Below are 19,744 nucleotides of genomic sequence, written 5' to 3'. Positions count from 1 at the left end.
GTGAACAGAAAATCCAAAAATGTAAGGTCTTAAAAGCGGGGAAGTTTGAAAAGGGGGGGACCTAAAATGTGGCGATCATAACAACCGGCATGGGTGGCCGAGTGGTAACGCACTTGCGCTCGGAATCAAGAGGTTGCGTGTTCGACCCTGGGTCAGGCCGCTATTTTCTCCCCCCTTTTCTAACCTAGGTGGTGGGTTCAAGTGCTAGTCTTTCGGATGAGACGAAAAACCGAGGTCTACATTGGGGGTGCACGTTAAAGATCCCACGATTGACAAAACGGTCTTTCCTGGCAAAATTGTATTCTTTCTTTATTTGGTGTTTAACGTCGTTTTCAACCACGATATATCGCGACGGGCAAAATTATATAGGCATAGCTAAAAATGTCCACCAAATACCCGTGTGACTTGGAATAATAGGCCGTGAAAAGTAGGATATGCGCCGAAATAGCTGCGATCTGCTGGCCGATGTGAATGCGTGATGTATTGTGTAAAAAAATTCCATCTCACACGACATAAATAAATCCCTGCGCCTTGAATATGTGCGCGATATAAATTGCATAAAAAAAAAATCAAAACAAAATCCCTGCGCTTAGAACTGTACCCACGGAATACGCGTGATATAACTATAAGCCTCATATTGATTGATTGATTGATAATTTATCTAACAAAGTTCATTCTGAAATCTTCTTCAGCGTTTGATTATGGAGAGACTAAATCCTCAGTTCAGATGTGGTCTTAACTCCTTGTCTCCCAGGTACGGATATATCCGTACCCACTCATATGGCTCTATCTGACCAGGTATGGATATATATCCGTACACACAGTCACTATGTACATTGCATCTGTTCTCATTCGGCACATATCCGCATCCTGCTTAGACGGTTAGCTTCAGTCGCTTCCTGTAACGTTGATCTAACGCCAGCATTCTAGCCTGTTGATACACAGTTTCTACAATTCTGAGTGACCTGCTGCAGCACAGCTGGTCTCGGCTTAAAAAATCTTGGTCAACATAGATGGGGTACAAAGTGTTATAAAATAAAGCGTCCTTCCAAAGTCGATGACAGGTCCCCAGAGTATTCACAAAATTATATGGTACTGGAAGCCTTGCATGGCGACGAAAAAGATGTCCACGCCTACATGAAGAAGTATCCTTCACGGCTTCAGCGGAAACAGTCGGCTGGGGATGAGGACTAATGGTGAACCTTTGTAAAAAATATAGACAAGAACAAAAATATGTCAATGGGAAAACAAAGAAAGAAGTAGAGAAGGACCTCCCCACCTTAACACAGTGAAAATGAAAAACACATGTGAATGTACTTATGTTTTAAATCCCCCCCCCCTCCAATTAAGACCAATTATCCAAGATATTTTTCAGTTCTCAAAAGAGAATTTCACTGTTCTCACGGAACCCTCAAGAAAACTGAGCTGTGCTAATATATTATATAACTGCAAACATCCCTCAAATTCAATATTGCAAGCCACTATACATTCCTCATAAAGGCACATTCCTTCATGCTCACGTGTGAAAACTAACATAAGTTTACAAGTGTGTATCTATTTATAATAATAATAATAATAATAATAACGGGCATTTATAAAGCCCCTTATCAGAAGTTCAAAGCGCGTGACAATACATGTATTAACAAATGCATACAATCACTGTCAGATTCAAACAACACATCATGCACATCTCACATCCCCAGACTCTATGCTAAGGCCAACAAAACAAAATAGTCTGTTTACGGTATCCCAACCGACCCCACCTGTATCTGTTCCTTGCTGTTCTCCAAGAGACACCATGGTGCAGCAAGCTGAAGGGTGTCCTGTCGTATTTCCTCGAAGTTGTAGTAGGCAACCAGGTCAGGAGCAGGAGGTGGGGGCCGACTGACCTGCAGCAGAATTCAAATCAATTAGTCAAGTCACTATGACATATCTTTATTGTTATCGCCACACCAACCCTAAATTTTTCCTTCCATACTGTACAGGGTCCCCACTGGTTTTTAGAAACAAAATTCCATGACTTTTCCATGACTTTCCATGAGCCTCAATAACATTTTCCATGACTAGATCCACAGGTCGCCATTTCCGAACACGCAAACTTTTTACGTCTTGTCACTGCCAGTTTTGACACTGGCTTGCTTTGCACTGAATTTGAGTCAGTTTCTACGCAGTGTCTCTTCGACAAGCAAGTCAAGCATTTGCTACGCAGTCAGATTATCGGTAATGTTTGCTGGTCCTGTCATTTCACTAAACTGGACCAGCCACTGTTTGTATCCATCTGCACTTTCGTAAATTCCGTTTCGTAACCGTCACTGTGACTTGACGAACTGTCATTTTTTTCACCGCGATACACAGTTCATTGCGAAGATCTTCCTCGGTAATTCGTTCCAATTCCGCATACTTTTTGTTGTCAAGAAACAACTCGAAAGAAAGTTTCAAACTCATCATCCTCCATCTTGCTTGTCGAAGCGCTAAAGTACTTTATCGATGCAAAAACAAAAGCAGAAAACTTTGACGAAACCGACTCAAATGCAGCGCAGACGACACGACGAGATAACGGAAGGAAGTGAGCCTCGCTTTGGCTCAAGTGCCGTTAAAAATACCGTTATTCTCGTATGCAAATACGAACGAGAAGTTGGTCATACGAACAAGCCTTGTGCTGGAGACGCAAATCGCGGGGGGTGTGTGTGGAATGGCTGGGCAACGAAAATCGCCGCTGGCGTGCTAAAGGTTAATTTTTCTTTCTTTCTTATTTTTTTTAAATTCCATGACTTTCCATGACTTGAATTGAAATTCCATGACTTTCCAGGCCTGGAAAATTAAAAATCAAATTCCATGACTTTCCAGGTTTTCCATGACCTGTACGAACCCTGCTGTATTTGTTATCCTGAGAGAGAAAAATCCATGTTGCAGACTCAACTGGAAAAATTCCCTTCTCCATCATCTAGTGGACAGAGCTCACATGATTTCAAACAAATCTTTTTTTAAAGTCACATACTTTGTGCGACAGTGTTAGTTTACTGCAACTGTAATTTATAAATAGCAAATTAATAAATATCACTTATCACTATCAGATAATCAGCTAAATGCCTGGCAGATGACCCTCATTCAAAGTGAGTCGTGGCTAAACCATGAAACTAGAAAAACAGGTTATACAGTGGAACACCCCTTTTAAGACCTCCAATAATCTGAGAAAATTCAGTCTTAAAAAGGAGGGAGTCTTAAAAGGGGGGTAATTTTACAGAGGTTATGAACAGAAAGTCTGAGAAAACAAGGTCTTTAAAAGGAGGGAGTCTTAAATTGGGGGGTCTTAACAGGGGGGTTACACTGTACCACAATATAAATCTCACACTGACAGCGGACAAAAACTGAGAAAACACCCAGTATACATCGGTACTCACAAAAGAGTTACAAGTAGCATCTCCAGGAGCCGAAATCCCAAGCCCTTGATATCTGCACGTTTAGCATCTTGTACCTGGAATAGTATGAAGATAACATGTCATTGTCACCGTCAGAAAATCACTACCGGGTATATCAAAATTATCAATATCATATGATTACTTACTAAAATAACTTTATGAAGTGATCTAGCACTGTCAATGGCAATAGTATCATGACAGTTTGACAGTGAGATTACGATTAATCATCCTCATTAACAAATAACATAGATCAGTTCTAATGTAGTACCTGTTTGTAGTGAACTCACCAGCAGGAGTATTGCATGTATTAATTGCGCATTACTGAATCCATGCACCCACATAGTCTCTTACTAATTTGCAAAACCATAAATATAATGACTTCAAACCTCTGATGAATTACATAACTCATTTATGAAGAGTAGTTAATACTAATAGTTGTAGTACAAACCCAAGTTTGTGTGCATGTTTGTATGTGTGGGTGGGGGTGTCGAGGGGGGGGGGGGGGGGGGGGGGGGTGGGACGGTTACCGATGGTTCACCCACAAAAATGTACACTTACTAAGTAACACTTAAAGTAACTATTTTCAAAGCTTCTTGCTTACCTTGGAATAGTGTCAAGCAGCTTATGTTGTGTCTAGATCAGCCATCAGATCTTCACACTCAGCGGGGTCAGCCTGCACATGCTGCAAACTGGACATGCCTGCAATTCTTGAGTAACCAATCTGTTGTTGCGGAGACAACGGAACCATGCTCAAGTCAGGTCCAACTGAAATAAAAGCATATTGTTAGCTGATAAATGATTTGGTCAAGCAAAACCATGCGGTATTTTTTTAATAAAATATTTAAATTTAGGCAAGCGATTCACAGAGCGCAGCGCGCTGTGCAGCGCGGCAATTCGTTAAATTTATGTATACCTCGCTGATGCAAAAATAATGTACTTATTAACTATTTAGCATTTAGCTGGTCATTCAAACCATAGCTTGTTTAAAGCTAGTAGTAGCAGTAGTATTTAGTACTAGTAGTAATGATTTAGTAAAATACTACTATAGTAGAACTCGAACTCCTATTGCTAGTAAATTACTAATTAGTGCACACAAGAACAACCATGGCAGTTGGCAATGGCACTGGCAGAATACGATCAAATATCATTATTAGTCTCACCATGGGTTGACGTCCCATCAAAATGAATCACTGAATGAATTAGGGACTGAATCAAACTTCAGAGACATCATTACAATTTTTCACAAAGACTGATTTTCAGCAAACAGCCATGTTTACCTGTACAAATGTATCAGTGCTATCACTATGACTATGAGTATGACAGTGTGGTAACTGGTAAGCTTAGTATTTGGTTCGAGCACAGGCGAAAGGTATCGTCCACTGGACCACCAGACTACTTTCATACTCATAGAAAGTTGTGGTCCAGTGAAGGATACCTTCCGCCTGTGGTTCGAGACAGAGACAAAGTTGAAACTTAATTCGAGAAGCCAAACGGCTGACGAATACTTACTTACGTATTTTGAGCAAAACTCACCCACGTCGACCACAAGTTGATGTCTGCTGGAGTACGTAGTCATAAAAACGTCCATAAAGCTTGGTTTTGAAACGTTTCTTAGCACGAGTTAGATTTATCCGCCATTTTTGATAACATTTTACTGCACTTGGCGCATGCGCGGTCTGCGCGACTTTACCAAACTATCGCCGGCACAGGCCACTGGCACTGATCTAAAAAGAGAGACTGACAAGTACAGGCACCTTATGGTGACTGATAACCCGACAGGCACAACCATGCTGTTGTTGTACGTTGTTGTGTTTTGTAGTTGTTTCAAGTTCAGATGATGAGGCCGTGTGCCAAAAGCAACTAATTAAAAGTGTGTGTGTGTGTGTAAAGCCGAGCGGTGGTAGCTTCACTAGTGAATATGGACCGGCTCCTAATATGGACCACCTCCTGTTCTGAAAAACTAACGGCGCTTGAGCGCTCAAAAAATTTTGTTCGCTGTATTGCAGAAACACAAATCTCAAAACCGTTAGGCTTTTTCTCTTTTTATATTTAGTCAAGTTTTGACTAAATATTTTAACATCGAGGGGGAATCGAAACGAGGGTCGTGGTGTATGTGCGTGTGTGCGTGTGTGCGTGTGTGCGTGTGTGCGTGTGTGCGTGTGTGTGTGTGTGTGTGTGTAGAGCGATTCAGACTAAACTATTGGACCGATCTTTATGAAATTTGACATGAGAGTTCCTGAGTATGAAATCCCCGAACGTTTTTTTCATTTTTTTGATAAATGTCTTTGATGACGTCATATCCGGCTTTTCGTGAAAGTTGAGGCGGCACTGTCACGCCCTCATTTTTCAACCAAATTGGTTCAAATTTTGGTCAAGTAATCTTCGACAAAGCCCGGACTTCGGTATTGCATTTCAGCGTGGTGGCTTAAAAATTAATTAATGACTTTGGTCATTAAAAATCGGAAAATTGTAAAAATAATTAAAAATTTATAAAACGATCTAAATTTACGTTTATCTTATTCTCCATCATTTGCTGATTCCAAAAACATATAAATATGTTATATTCGGATTAAAAACAAGCTCTGAAAATTAAATATATAAAAATTATTATCAAATTTTTTTTTCGAAATCAATTTTAAAAACACTTTCATCTTATTCCTTGTCGGTTCCTGATTCCAAAAACATATAGATATGATATGTTTGGATTAAAAACACGCTCAGAAAGTTAAAACAAAGAGAGGTACAGAAAAGCGTGCTATCCTTCTTAGCGCAACTTCTACCCCGCTCTTCTTGTCAATTTCACTGCCTTTGCCATGAGCGGTGGACTGACAATGCTACGAGTAAAATGGCATTGCGTTCAGTTTCTGTGAGTTCGACAGCTACTTGACTAAATATTGTATTTTCGCCTTACGCGACTTGTTTTTCACTCAGTTTGGCAGCGTTCACTCTAAACGGCTTTGCCGCCGAAAACGGACTCGTTTCTGTCCACAGCCAAAGCTTTTATCACACAAAAATTGCTATATATGACAGCTAAGACCGCATTTGTTACATTTTAGCAGGGTTGACCCCGAGTTTTTACCGTGCAAACAAAAAATATTAGCAAGATGTCAAAGCCGTATGTGCGAGTCCCCTAATATGGACCACCTTCAACAAATCGAGAAAAAAAAGCTAAAAGCTATTTTCAATAATTCATTAAGAAGCTTGCCGGAAATAACCTATAACTAGTCCTCGAGATTTAAAAAATAAAAGTCTTCTTTTCGTGGAAGTTGATAATTTCACTTATTTTCACTCTGTTTTTGATAAGCTTCTTTAGTTTCCTGGTGTGCTTCAAATAATGCTCTCATCAACCCGAAACAGATCAATCTAAAGCATATTTGAATTAGACTGACTTGTACACTAAGTTGTATCATGTTATTTTGAAGTATAGGGGGCTTTTTACAGTGATTTGTGAAGGCCGCTTCACTGATCCATATTAGGCGCCCAGGCTCCTATTATGGACCATTTGTGATTTTGTCTGTATTTAATTTTTGTTGAATGTTTATCAAAGCTATTTCACTCTAATTAGGCCTAACGGTTAACCTAAGAGAAAAGGACTACCAAACACAAAATAAAACTTCTTCGCAAGAAAACAAGCTAGTTATCAGCATGAAACAAAAAGTGGTCCATATTAGGAGCCCTTCCTAACTGTCTGTGTCTGCGTCGAAGATGTTACCGTGAATGTGTTTTTAAAAGACATTTGACAGGACGGCATTCAAACCACACGCACCAGACACGAACCGACGAACAAAATACTTCTGACAACAAAATGTAAAATCAATTAACAAGAGTGTAGTAAGATTCCAAATTGTATTCAGACCAAAACAACAATCATAAAAATATACATGGGTTCTTTCATATGTGTGTGTGTGTGTGTGTGTGTTGATGATGATAACTAGTTTTAACGTCCTCTTAGAACTGCAACTTGCTTTAGGACAGGTAGAGTTAATATGCTTTATGTGGGGACAAGACACTGAACAAACATGCAACCAGAGAACACATATATGATCGTGTTATAATCAATATATCTGGAAGTCTGTTGCGATATTTCAAAATGGGGATGGAAGTGAAGATTGTGTACGCGGAATATGGTTGGACTGGAGCGGTTTTGTAGGCTTATTTTTTTAATTTTTGTTATGTGGGATATTGTTATATTTTTGGCTGAATAGGTAAGTAAATAGATAACTGGAAAAATAATACAATGAAGAAGAAAAAGCTCGGTGTGAGGAACGGAGATCAGGGTTTTTTAAAACAGATATCCTATTTCAGCCTTCTACTATTGAGAGACACAGGGTGTATGCTAGCTTCCATTGAAGCGTGCAATGTTTATCTAAAAAAAAACTCATGGGGTTTCAGGTTATGTTCGTTGACAAGGGTGTGTAGGTTGCAGAAATCTTGCTGGAGTGATTGGCAGCGGTCAAAGAGGTGTAACAAAGATATAAACTGTCCACATTCACAGAGACGGGGAAAGCCCTCTTTTGCTTCTCTGTCAGCCATATCCTTGCCTCTGATCCATGTGTGTGAGGGGAAGTACGTAGCCTAAGGGTCAGTTCTGTTCAAGAGGCAATGATCTGGTGACAGAGGAACAATATTTCCGTCTGAAGCTCTTCCCGGTTTCTGGAACCATTTTGAAGAGCAGTTATGCTGGTTTTGAGTCGGAGAGAATCACGACTCTTGTTGGAGGTCGAGGGGGGTCATTGATATATCAATCAATCAATCAATCAATGACGCTTATATCGCGCATATTCCGTGGGTACAGTTCTAGGCGCTCTGCAGTGATGCCGTGTGAGATGAAATTTTATACGGCCAGATATAGTGGCATGCTCTTAAGATAACGTAGCCAGCATTTCTGCAGTGAAAATGGACACATCCTTGTTGAGTTTAAATTTTTTTTTTAACTTATTTTGAGGTCAGGAATGACAAAAGCACAGTCAGCTTGGTCATCATTTTTTTGGAGCCGTCAGTAAATATTTGTAGGTGATCTTTGTTATTCAGTTTGAGATTATTTCTTTTACTATTGATGAGACAAGTACAGGGTTATCTTTTTTTGTTACACCCAGATCATGATCAGGGATGATAATGGGGGATTCTATGAACCAAAATGGGAAGGGGTGAATGGGAATGTGGGCCATCCTACCTGGGTTTACCCCCACTTTCTTGAAATATCGGTTGAACATATAGTCTGCTAGTGGGATCGTTGCTTCGTGTATTTTGGGTGTTTTTCTTTTTACATTTAGTCAAGTTTTGTTAATGTTTTAACATCGAGGGGGAATCGAAACGAGGGTCGTGGTGTATGTGTGTGCGTGTGTGCGTGCGTGTAGAGCGATTCAGACCAAACTACTGGACCGATCTTTATGAAATTTGACATGAGAGTTCCTGGGTATGATATCCCCGAACGTTTTTTTCATTTTTTGGATTAATGTCTTTGATGACGTCATATCCGGCTTTTCGTGAAAGTTGAGGCGGCACTGTCACGCTCTCATTTTTCAACCAAATTGGTTGAAATTTTGGTCAAGTAGTCTTCGACGAAGCCCGGACTTCGGTATTGCATTTCAGCTTGATGGCTTAAAAATTAGTTAATGACTTTGGTCATTAAAAATCTGAAAATTGTAAAAAAAATTATTTTTTTCTAAAACGATCCAAATTTACGTTCATCTTATTCTCCATCATTTGCTGATATAAATACGTTATATTCTGATTAAAAACAAGCTCTGAAAATTAAATATATAAAAATTATTATCAAAATTAAATTTTTGAAATCAATTTAAAAACACTTTCATCTTATTCCTTGTCGGTTCCTGATTCCAAAAACATATAGATATGATATGTTTGGATTAAAAACACGCTCAGAAAGTTAAAACAAAGAGAGGTACAGAAAAGCGTGCTATCCTTCTCAGCGCAAGTACTACCCCGCTCTTCCTGTCAATTTCACTGCCTTTGCCGTGCGCGGTGGACTGACGATGCTACGAGTATACGGTCTTGCTGCGTTGCATTGCGTTTAGTTTCATTCTGTGAGTTCGACAGCTACTTGACTAAATGTTGTATTTTCGCCTTACGCGACTTTTTAGGTTTTGGTAAGAGGCCGAGGTTATTGTGTCGAACTCAGCAGTGAGCTCTTCGTTCACAGCATTGTCAAAAGTACTTGCTCTTGATACGTACTGGGCCGACTTTAGTCTTCTTTCTTCATCGAGGGGCAGCCAGCCAGCCTCTTGATACACTAGTTTGTTTATGGAGTCTTTTGGAAGATCAAAGATGAGCCGTTAGAGTGCAGCCATTTCGGCTCTTAGGCACAATAATAGCAAACTAAAGAAGGGGAAGGGAAACGAAAGGGAGGGTAAAAACCACGCACTTCTTTACTCAAACTTCATAAAACCGACTGTAAAACTAACACCGTCTATTCTCCTTTCTCAATCATTATCAAAATCGATCCTAAAACAAAACAAGTCGCGTAAGGCGAAAATACAACATTTAGTCAAGCTGTCGAACTCACAGAATGAAACTGACCGCAATGCAATTTTTCAGCAAGACCGTATACTCGTAGCATCGTCAGTCCACCGCTCGTGGCAAAGGCAGTGGAATTGACAAGAAGAGCGGGGTAGTAGTTGCGCTGAGAAGGATGGCACGCTTTTCTGTACCTCTCTTCGTTTTAACTTTCTGAGCGTGTTTTTAATCCAAACATATCATATCTATATGTTTTTGGAATCAGGAACCGACAAGGAATAAGATGAAAGTGTTTTTAAATTGATTTCGAAAATTTAATTTTGATAAAAAAAAATATATATTTATTTATATGTTTTTGGAATCAGAAAATGATGACAGTGATGTACATTTTTCTAGCAGCCTTTAGGACAATTGTCCTGAAGACTGAAAATCAATAGGACACAGTGTCCTGAGATTGCAATTTCAATAGGACAAAAACACGACTCGTAAAACCGCATTTAAAAAGATTTTTCAGTTTAAATTCTTCCACCTTCCGCGACTGTCATGACTAGATACACAAAGGATTGAATCACATTTCAAAGTTATTTGAACAGTTGTCGGTTTTTTTTCACTGCCCATCTGTCGACAATGTTTTTCAGGTAGGCATCTGACCGTTCTGCGGGTCCCTCAAGTTTTGCTTTCAGGATCATGTCCTGGGTTTTGACACACAATCGGTTTCTTCGAGCCGTGCACACCAAGTTCTGTGCACTGAATCCTCTCTCAATGATTTATTGCTGAGCCAATGAATGCACTCGAGGCACCATATGGGTTCGGTTTTCTTTTTTTCTTCTTGATCCAACTTGAGGATAAATTAATTCAAAGAATCAGATCCCATATGGTGCCTCGTTCACTCAACAAACTGGTCACACGCAGTGCATACTTTCGCTTACAAAACCGAAACCAGCTTTCCTCACGCGGTGTTTACTTTCGCTTGGCAAAACCGAAACAAGCTTTCCTCTTGAAAATTGAACAGTCCGCATGTCCGCTTCATTGTCAATAACGATCGGACCCTTGACCAATTCTTCTGTAGGTTAATCGGACCTGTGTCCTGCTGGGGTTAAAGCTATAGGTCCTGGGGAAATTGGATCGGTCAGAGACCGGAGACCGACTAAAATGTACATCACTGTGATGAAGATAAGATGAACGTACATTTGGATCGTTTTATAAAAAATTTTTCTACAATTTTTAGATTTTTAATGACCAAAGTCATTAATTAATTTTTAAGCCACCAAGCTGAAATGCAATACCGAGGTCCGGCCTTTGTCGAAGATTGCTTGACTAAAATTTCAATTAATTTGATTGAAAAATGAGGGTGTGACAGTGCCGCCTCAACTTTTACAAAAAGCCGGATATGACGTCATCAAAAGTATTTATCGAAAAAAATATAAAAAAATGTCCGGGGATATCATACCCAGGAACTCTCATGTAAAATTTCATAAAGATCGGTTCAGTAGTTTGGTCTGAATCGCTCTACATACACACATGCACACGCACACACACACACACACACACACACACACACACCACACACACACCACGACACTCGTCTCGATTCCCCCTCTATGTTAAAACATTTAGTCAAAACTTGACTAAATGTATAAGAGACAGTATGTATTGTGGTTCCGATAGCTCATAGTTCTCACCATGTCTGTATAGTGTATTAGTTACTGTGACACCAAATTGTCTTACCCATGTATGTATGATGCTACGCGCCAGTGATGTATGAATGCTATTTATTTTTGTTTTTATCACACAGCAAGCTGCTTTCCTCGTGTATTTTTTATGTTCATTCATGTATTGTACACTTGGCAATAAATTATCTATCTATCTCATCTAAACACGAGCTAAGTAAAACATTATCAGAAAAGGTAGAGCAAGAGAAATCCCAAAACTCAAATTCGAGTCACTGCAGTTCGTACTGTACAAGTTGAGAAAGTTGCAAGTCCAGTCAGTAGCCACCATCTCGGACGGATGTTTCGGGGAGGGGGGGGGGGGGAGTAGAACAAATGCCTATCTGTGGTCCTTCGCCGCTTCGAATTCCTTACAGGTCCCACACACATGGGAAAACGATTAACTCGGCCAGTACCCCAGCAAAAGTGCAAAGGAATATAGAAGAAAACTAAAATCTGACCGCGCTAAATAGTCAGGTTAGAATGACCTTTCTCTGCTCAACGCACGGGCAATGCAGTCTCTCGTGTACACTGTACTGTGACAAGGCTCATAATTATAGAGAAAATAAGAGATACCCCCAAAAATGTTTGTGCACTGCACTTTTTTTCACATTTATAAACTGATGATCAGTGTGTGTATGTGTGTGTTCAGTTGTGTGTGCGTGTGTGTGCATGTGTGTGTGCCGTGTGCAGTGACAGTGTGAATGTGTGTGACGGTGTGTGTGTGTGTATGATGTATGTGCAGTGTGTGTATGTGTGTGTGTGTGTGTGACCGTGCTGAGAGAGAAACTAGAGAGAGAGAGAGGGAGCCGATAATCGTCTGATTCTGCAGGTTCGGCACCAGGCTGATGAAAACGCAGAATAATCCATCAAAACAACACTCTAACATCAAGTTTTAGAAACCAGAAAAACTTATCGAAACTCCATAGGTTTCGTGGTGTTTTGCGCACTGCTGAAACGCGTTTAACACGACGTGAATCGCCGTGCGTTAATGTAGCGAAAACGTCCAAAACGCAGACACCCAAACTCGATGTTTTACTGTGTTTTGCAGCCCGCTAAAATCTCAGGGATTTTATTGCGTTACGGCAGTTTTTCTAACTTGATGTGAATCGCACAGGTATAATGCCACAAAATTCAGTTGATTAACTTCATGTTTCATGTTATATGCCACGTTATAGTGCCAAAACGTGACTTTTCGCCCAGTGGTGTGAGGCTCAGTGATTGTAAATTTCTCTGTTCCTTTAACGGGTTTATCCGGTATTTTTATGTGTACTAATGGTACAGGTAGATGTGGGGAGTGATGTAGTTGTTTGTTCAGCCCATCCCATAGAACTCCAACCTGAAATCACACAATGGGTATGAAATTAATGTGTGCATATTTAAATGTTCATATGTAAACTCTACAAGCAGTAGAGCTAATAAATTTATATAAACTAAATATAGCTGAATATTCAAAATATTGTCTTCTGTTATTTATGTTCTGGGACAGTCCAACCCCCCTCACCCCCCCTCACCCCCCCCCCCCTCACCCCCCAATAAAAAAAAACAATTTCTCAATGCATCACTGGGCCATGACAATGACTATAACTAAGTAATTAAGTTGCTAAGTCTGATTTTCACAATTTTAATTCTAATTATGATTTTTGTGTGTAGCAACGTGTCTGTATCTGCATTACATTTTAATTTAAACTAAGTCTTATCACACAGTGGAGGGAACATGACAGCTGATCTGTGGGAAGTGGAGTTGGAGAATATTTCACGAACGTCTCAAAACATGCCTACTCACTAACTCAGTCAGCACAAGAGTCAAGAGTGCCACTATCATAGTAATCTGGGATAAATTTTAAACAAGAACCTTTAATTTTTTCCGCAGTAATTTTCTCCAAACTAAGCCCAAAATAAAGGCTACAAAACCGTGCCGACGTCAGTCTCAGTCAGTTTCGGCGATCACAAACTGACACACACTTGACAGAAATCACTGAACTTCAGTCTGAAGCAACTTTGAACTCACCTTTCAACCAAATCTGCTTTCCGACCCGAAGTTCGTGCATCCCGCTGTCGCAGTTCAGCTTTCAACTCGGACAAAGTCCAGGTACCATACGGCCTCGACATGTTTTGATGCGAAAAAAGTAAGAAGTGTCGAACTGAGCGTGGAGTGAACGAGTCCAAAGCGAAAGCGTAGATAGCGGACAGGCGGAAGTAAAAGCGAGTCCTGGTATTCGCGCGCCCCCAGCGGCGAAGTACCGAAGAGTTATCCTTCTTTGCCTAGCAGAAGCGCTCATTCCCCTGGAAGGGAGAAGTCATTATGTAGGTCTGGTATCTGCAGGTTGAAATGCCTGTAGCTTGACTCATTCACAAACCTGACCAGTTGAGGCAGCGCGCAATTATAGCAACAATAGATTTAGATGACCTTGGGGTTCCACTGACTATGTTTAGTGACAGAAATTCCGCAGGAACGTGGCGGGGAGTTTTACCGGAGAGCATTTTGTATTGTATGACTGTGTTTAAGTCTTTATCTGTGTGTGTTTACGGATAAAATACCACCAGTAGTGTGATGACTGATTTAAAAAAAGAGAGACTTCTAAAGTATGTGTGCTTTGTGTAATGAGTCTCTGAGCTTTAAAACAGCGAGAAATGAGCATGTTCTTCAGATAGCCTAAACATGATGTCTGCAGTTAGGCTATTGACAACCGTCTATTGTGAGGATCTGTTTAGAGAGGCCGCTTCGTGGAATGTTCCATTCAGTATTGCATATCAACTGCAGCTACAATGGATAACCATAATCACACACCTGGATTAATTCCTGTGGTCGCTTATTTCACACATTAGATCAGCCTGACTGCGTGGTAGAAATTGGTCCGCCCTGTTCGCTTATATTTCACACATTAGATCAGCCTGGATGCGTGGTAGCTTTAAAGGAAAGTGTTCCGCCCTGTTCGCTTATATTTCACACATTAGATCAGCCTGACTGCGTGGTAGCTTTAAAGGAAATTGGTCCGCCCTGTTCGCTTAGACTACACTGAAACTCAATGATGTAAAACAAAAAATAATGTTTGAATCATGCTGGGCATGGGGACACATACCGGATGCGTGTAGGGAGGGTATGATGTGTGTAGGGAGGGTATGATGTGTGTAGGGAGGGTATGATGTGCGTAGGGAGGGTATGGTGTGCGTAGGGAGGGTGTGATGTGTGTAGGGAGGGTGTGATGTGTGTAGGGAGGGTATGATGTGTGTAGGGAGGGTATGATGTGCGTAGGGAGGGTGTGATGTGTGTAGGGAGGGTGTGATGTGTGTAGGGAGGGTATGATGTGTGTAGGGAGGGTATGATGTGTGTAGGGAGGGTATGATGTGTGTATGGAGGGTATGATGTGTGTAGGGAGGGTATGATGTGTGTAGGGAGGGTATGACGTGTGTAGGGAGGGTATGATGTGTGTAGGGAGGGTATGACGTGTGTAGGGAAAGTATGATGTGTGTAGGGAGGGTATGATGTGTGAGGGAAGGTATGATGTGTGTAGGGAGGGTATGATGTGTGTAGGGAGGGCATGATGTGTGTAGGGAGGGTATGATGTGTGTAGGGAGGAAATGATGTGTGTAGGGAGGGTATGATGTGTGTAGGGAGGGTATGATGTGTATAGGGAGGGTATGATGTGTGTAGGGAGGGTATGGTGTGTATAGGGAGGATATGATGTGTGTAGGGAGGGTATGATGTGTGTAGGGAGGGTATGATGTGTGTAGGGAGGGTATGGTGTGTGTAGGGAGGGTATGATGTATGTAGCCGGGAGGGTATGATGTGTGTAGAGAGGGTATGATGTGTGTAGGGATGGTATGATATGTGTAGGGAGGGTATGATGTGTGTAGAGAGAGTATGATGTGTGTAGAGAGGGTATGATGTGTGTAGGGAGGGTATGATGTGTGTAGGGAGTGTATGATGTGTGTGGGGAGGGTATGATGTCATTGTGTGTAGGGAGGGTATGATGTGTGTAGGGAGAGTATGATGTGTAGAAGAGAACCAACAGTAAAGTCGGGTAACCACCCCGTAATTCACGGACACAACGGCTAGCACCTACCCGTGACGACGAAGGTGTTTTGGTACAGTGTGAGTGTGTGGACAGGGGAGGGGGAGGGTGGAAAGTGGAACAGAAATATACCTGACAGGGCAGGTAACTCATCACGGCTAATACCGACCTATGACGGCAATGTGCTGACACAAAGGGTTAAACATCACAAACAGGCCTTGAAAGTAAGGCCTTTTTTTCCCTTCAAAATATGGTCATATTTCTAACAAGTTAAAGGTATCATAAATACGGCCTTATTTCTTAGAATAAGGTATTAATTCCAAGAAAAGGGATTTCGCTCTTCAAAAAAGGCCTTATTTTGGAGAATAAAATGTGTGTGGGATGTTGCATCTTTCTTGTGGGCGATTGCGTTTGATATGTTATTGTTGTGTAACAACAGAACAGACCTACCTGTGGTGCTCAGACACAGCTCTCAAGATGTTCAATGCAACACAAAGATTCTGAGACACAACTGGCAAGCTGTTTGTCTCAGTGCACTGTGCCGTGTTTGGTTGTAACGCTACAGTTCACAGTCCTCAGCCCAACACATCAACACGTGTTACACTGATCTTTTTACAGCACTGTGCTGTGTAGTTGTAACGCTACAGTTCACAGTCCTCAACCCAACACATCAACACGTGTTACACTGATCTTTTTACAGCACTGTGCTGTGTAGTTGTAACGCTACAGTTCACAGTCCTCAGCCCAACACATCAACACGTGTTACACTGATCTTTTGACAGCACTGTGTTGTGTAGTTGTAACGCTACAGTTCACAGTCCTCAACCCAACACATCAACACGTGTTACACTGATCTTTTTACAGCACTGTGCTGTGTAGTTGTAACGCTACAGTTCACAGTCCTCAGCCCAACACATCAACACGTGTTACACTGATCTTTTTACAGCACTGTGTTGTGTAGTTGTAACGCTACAGTTCACAGTCCTCAACCCAACACATCAACACGTGTTACACTGATCTTGTTACAGCACTGTGCTGTGTAGTTGTAACGCTACAGTTCACAGTCCTCAGCCCAACACATCAACACGTGTTACACTGATCTTTTTACAGCACTGTGTTGTGTAGTTGTAACGCAACAGTTCACAGTCCTCAACTCAACACTTCACACTCCAAGAAATGCAACTAACATAATTATGATCCTATGATCCCCTGAACCGCCTTAAATCTTTTTCTTGATCGCGTAAAGTATACAGTACTGTCGGTCACAGACTCCAAACACGGGTGTTCACTATCTTGCACTCCCGTTTATGCCTTGATTGCAAAACAAACGTAATTAAGTGATCAAAATGTTCAACAGTAATGAATCAAGTTGCAATACAGACTGAGATAGTGAGAACAAATCGTTGTACAGTGTGCTGAGCTGAGACGAAATGCAACACAGAACTAACACTTCCTGGTTGAAGTATTCTTCCTTATGCATGCGTGGTGTCGACACAACGACAGCGACCAAGTGACACACTCTGTGTACCCGGGGTGCATAACTCATTACATTACACTGAGGTGGCAATGGTATGGTAGCACATTGCTGCCAACATGTCATTGGAAAAAGTGTTGTCGATGTGAATTGTCAAACTGCGAATATTCTTAGAGGGAGAATGTGTCTGTCAATAAATACATTCAGAATTTAGAGACAAAGTACAAGTCATGTGACAAGAGTAACACACGTAAAAAGAAAAGAGGAGCCGTTTTCAGGGCTTGATCTTGAAGAAAGATGTTATCGTGTATACCAGAAAGACAGAGAGAGAGAGAGAGAGAGAGAGAGAGAGAGAGAGAGAGAGAGAGAGAGAGAGAGAGAGAGACAGACAGACAGAAAGACAGACAGAAAGAGAGAAACAGAGAGAGACAGAGAGAAAGAGACAATGCAGAAAGAGAGAGAGAGAACTGAAGAGAGAGAGAGAGAGAGAAAGAGAGAGAGAGAGAGAGAGAGAGAAAGACAGAGAGACAGAGAGAGAGAGAGAGAAAGAGAGAGAGAGAAAGAGAGAGAGAGAGAGAGAGAAAAAACCCTAAAATTCTACATTTTAATAAATAACTAAAGTGAAAACACATTACATATGTACACAAAATGCATTGCATAGAGGTACATTGCGAGTTAATTGAGTGGTATAGACCAGACTTAACACCATGCTCTAAGCCATACATTACATTTTAAAGAAAAGCAATCAAACATGCAACACGTTGCAAAGATCATCACACGTCTAAATGGTTGTTGGTTTTTAAGTCCCTTCACCCAAAAAGGTTATGTGTACATTATGTTAATAAAGAGGGGAGGGGCATGTTAAATACAAAAACATGAATACCATTTAAAACAAATATAATTTATTTTGACAAATATCTGCTCTTAAAACTATATCTGTGCTGGTAGTTTGGCGCAGGAATGTCGGAAGAGAGAGATAGAGAGAGAGAGAGAGAGAGAGAGAGAGAGAGAGAGAGAGAGAGAGAGAGAGAGAGAGAGAGAGAGAGAGAGAGAGAGAGAGAGAGAGAGAGAGATGACAATGACAATGACAATGACAATTCTTTATTTTACGAGGGTAACAGAATAAGCATTGGTATACTTTTTTGCATCTGGCCCTCGCCCTAAAGAGGGACTAAATCTACTATAATAACTACTACTACATACTTACATAATTAGTAAAACAGTATAAGTTTATGTACATAAGTGCATGTATATGAAACATTGTAGTTTATAAATGTTCATGACAAGGTGCAAAGCAAAAATTTGCAAGTCAATTAGAGTCAGAATACTATGCAATAGTACTTCAACTCTGCATAAGACAATGGATAGTATGCAGAACATCATAATTTCGTGAACAAAACTATAAATCAAAAGTGAGTGACTGTGTCCCAAAGGACATAACAATCAAGAATATACTATTTTCATTAAATGGAATATATATTTGTTTTTGAAAGAATCTGTGCTGGTAGCTTCCCGTAAGGCATTCGGAAGAGCGTTCCAGAGACGGCCACCTGAATAAACTCGACTGGACTTAAATAAGTCTATCCTAGGAAGAGGAGTGTTAAATTTCATTAGGTGGTGTGAATTCTTCAAAGAGAACTTTGAAAAAATGGTTTCGGGTAGAGTTTCGGATATAATGTTATGCATAAAGATTCCTTTGTTAAAAAGCAGTCTTGACTTTAGAGGTAAGATCCCTAAATGTATGTAGTCTAACTCTGTGAGGGTAGTGTGCTTTAGTAATACTACTTTTAGCGCTCTTTTATGTAATCTGCTAAGTGGTTTTAAGGAATTTTCACTTGCTGAGTCCCATAGAGTGGATGCGAGAGAGAGACAATGACAATGACAAATCTTTATTTTTCGAGGGTGACAAGAATAAGCATAGATATGCTTTTTTGCATCTGGCCCTCGCCCTAAAGAGGGACTAAACTATTTTACTATAACTATGACTAGGGAAAAAAAAAAGGTTACATAAAAACATTAATGGTAGAACATATAAGTTTATGTACATGAAGCGCATTATGTAGAAGCATTGTAGATCATAAGGTAGTGTTCAAAATTGGGTGTAAAGCAATGAAGATAAACGGAAAGTAACCCAACAATACCCCCACACGGTCTACTCCTTGTCGTGGGGTGGGGGCTTGAGTATCTCGATAACCCGGAGAGCTATGCCAGCCGGAGCAAATGCTCCTGGTAGGGCCACCCATGCTGGACAGGTCAAAGGATAGAGGTCAGACTAAGCTAGACCAGCTCCCCCATGAGTCTAAAATGGTTTGCGTAGGGTCAACACCCCTGCCTAGAAAAAGACTACGTTACAGAAGCATCAACGACAAATATCCAAGACACATGCCTGGAGGAGGAAGGGTCTCCATCAAGGAGATCTATCAGGCCGCCTCCTTTGTTCAGGACTCCGCAGACCCTTGCTACCAAGTTGTCTTCCTCTCGGACGCCCTTTCAGTCCTTCAGGCCCTAGAGAACGACAAACTCCCACAGCTGGCCAAAGCATTACAGATGGTCAGACAAACCAGAAGAGTTGTCCTCCAGTGGATACCAGCACACTGTGGGATACCAGGAAATGAAAGGGCAGATGAGCTGGCAAAAGAAGGAGCCGTG

General features: G+C 40.9%; 1 protein-coding gene and 1 long non-coding RNA gene across 3 annotated transcripts in view; both read right to left on the bottom strand.

The window, feature by feature from the left end:
- Positions 1–17,146, bottom strand: part of LOC138974802 (uncharacterized) — a 204,367-nt gene extending 187,221 nt beyond the window's left edge. The window contains exon 1 of the mRNA XM_070347531.1: positions 16,072–17,146. The gene's annotated coding sequence lies outside the window, so the exon portion shown is untranslated. The remainder of the gene's footprint in view (positions 1–16,071) is intronic.
- Positions 578–5,256, bottom strand: LOC138974080 (uncharacterized). 2 transcript variants are annotated; one of them, XR_011458294.1, is made up of 5 exons: positions 4,933–5,256; positions 4,021–4,184; positions 3,402–3,475; positions 1,764–1,889; positions 578–1,202 (listed from the first exon to the last, which is right to left on the bottom strand). It is a non-coding gene; the product is annotated as an uncharacterized lncRNA (long non-coding RNA). The 2 variants fall into 2 exon arrangements; XR_011458293.1 differs by lacking the exon at positions 4,933–5,256 and having other exon boundaries at positions 4,021–4,499.
- Positions 17,147–19,744: the final 2,598 nt, after the last annotated feature.

Source organism: Littorina saxatilis, linkage group LG8 (genome assembly GCF_037325665.1).
Source record: "Littorina saxatilis isolate snail1 linkage group LG8, US_GU_Lsax_2.0, whole genome shotgun sequence".
NCBI lineage: Eukaryota > Metazoa > Mollusca > Gastropoda > Littorinimorpha > Littorinidae > Littorina > Littorina saxatilis.
This window is presented reverse-complemented; position numbering and strand designations above follow the sequence as displayed.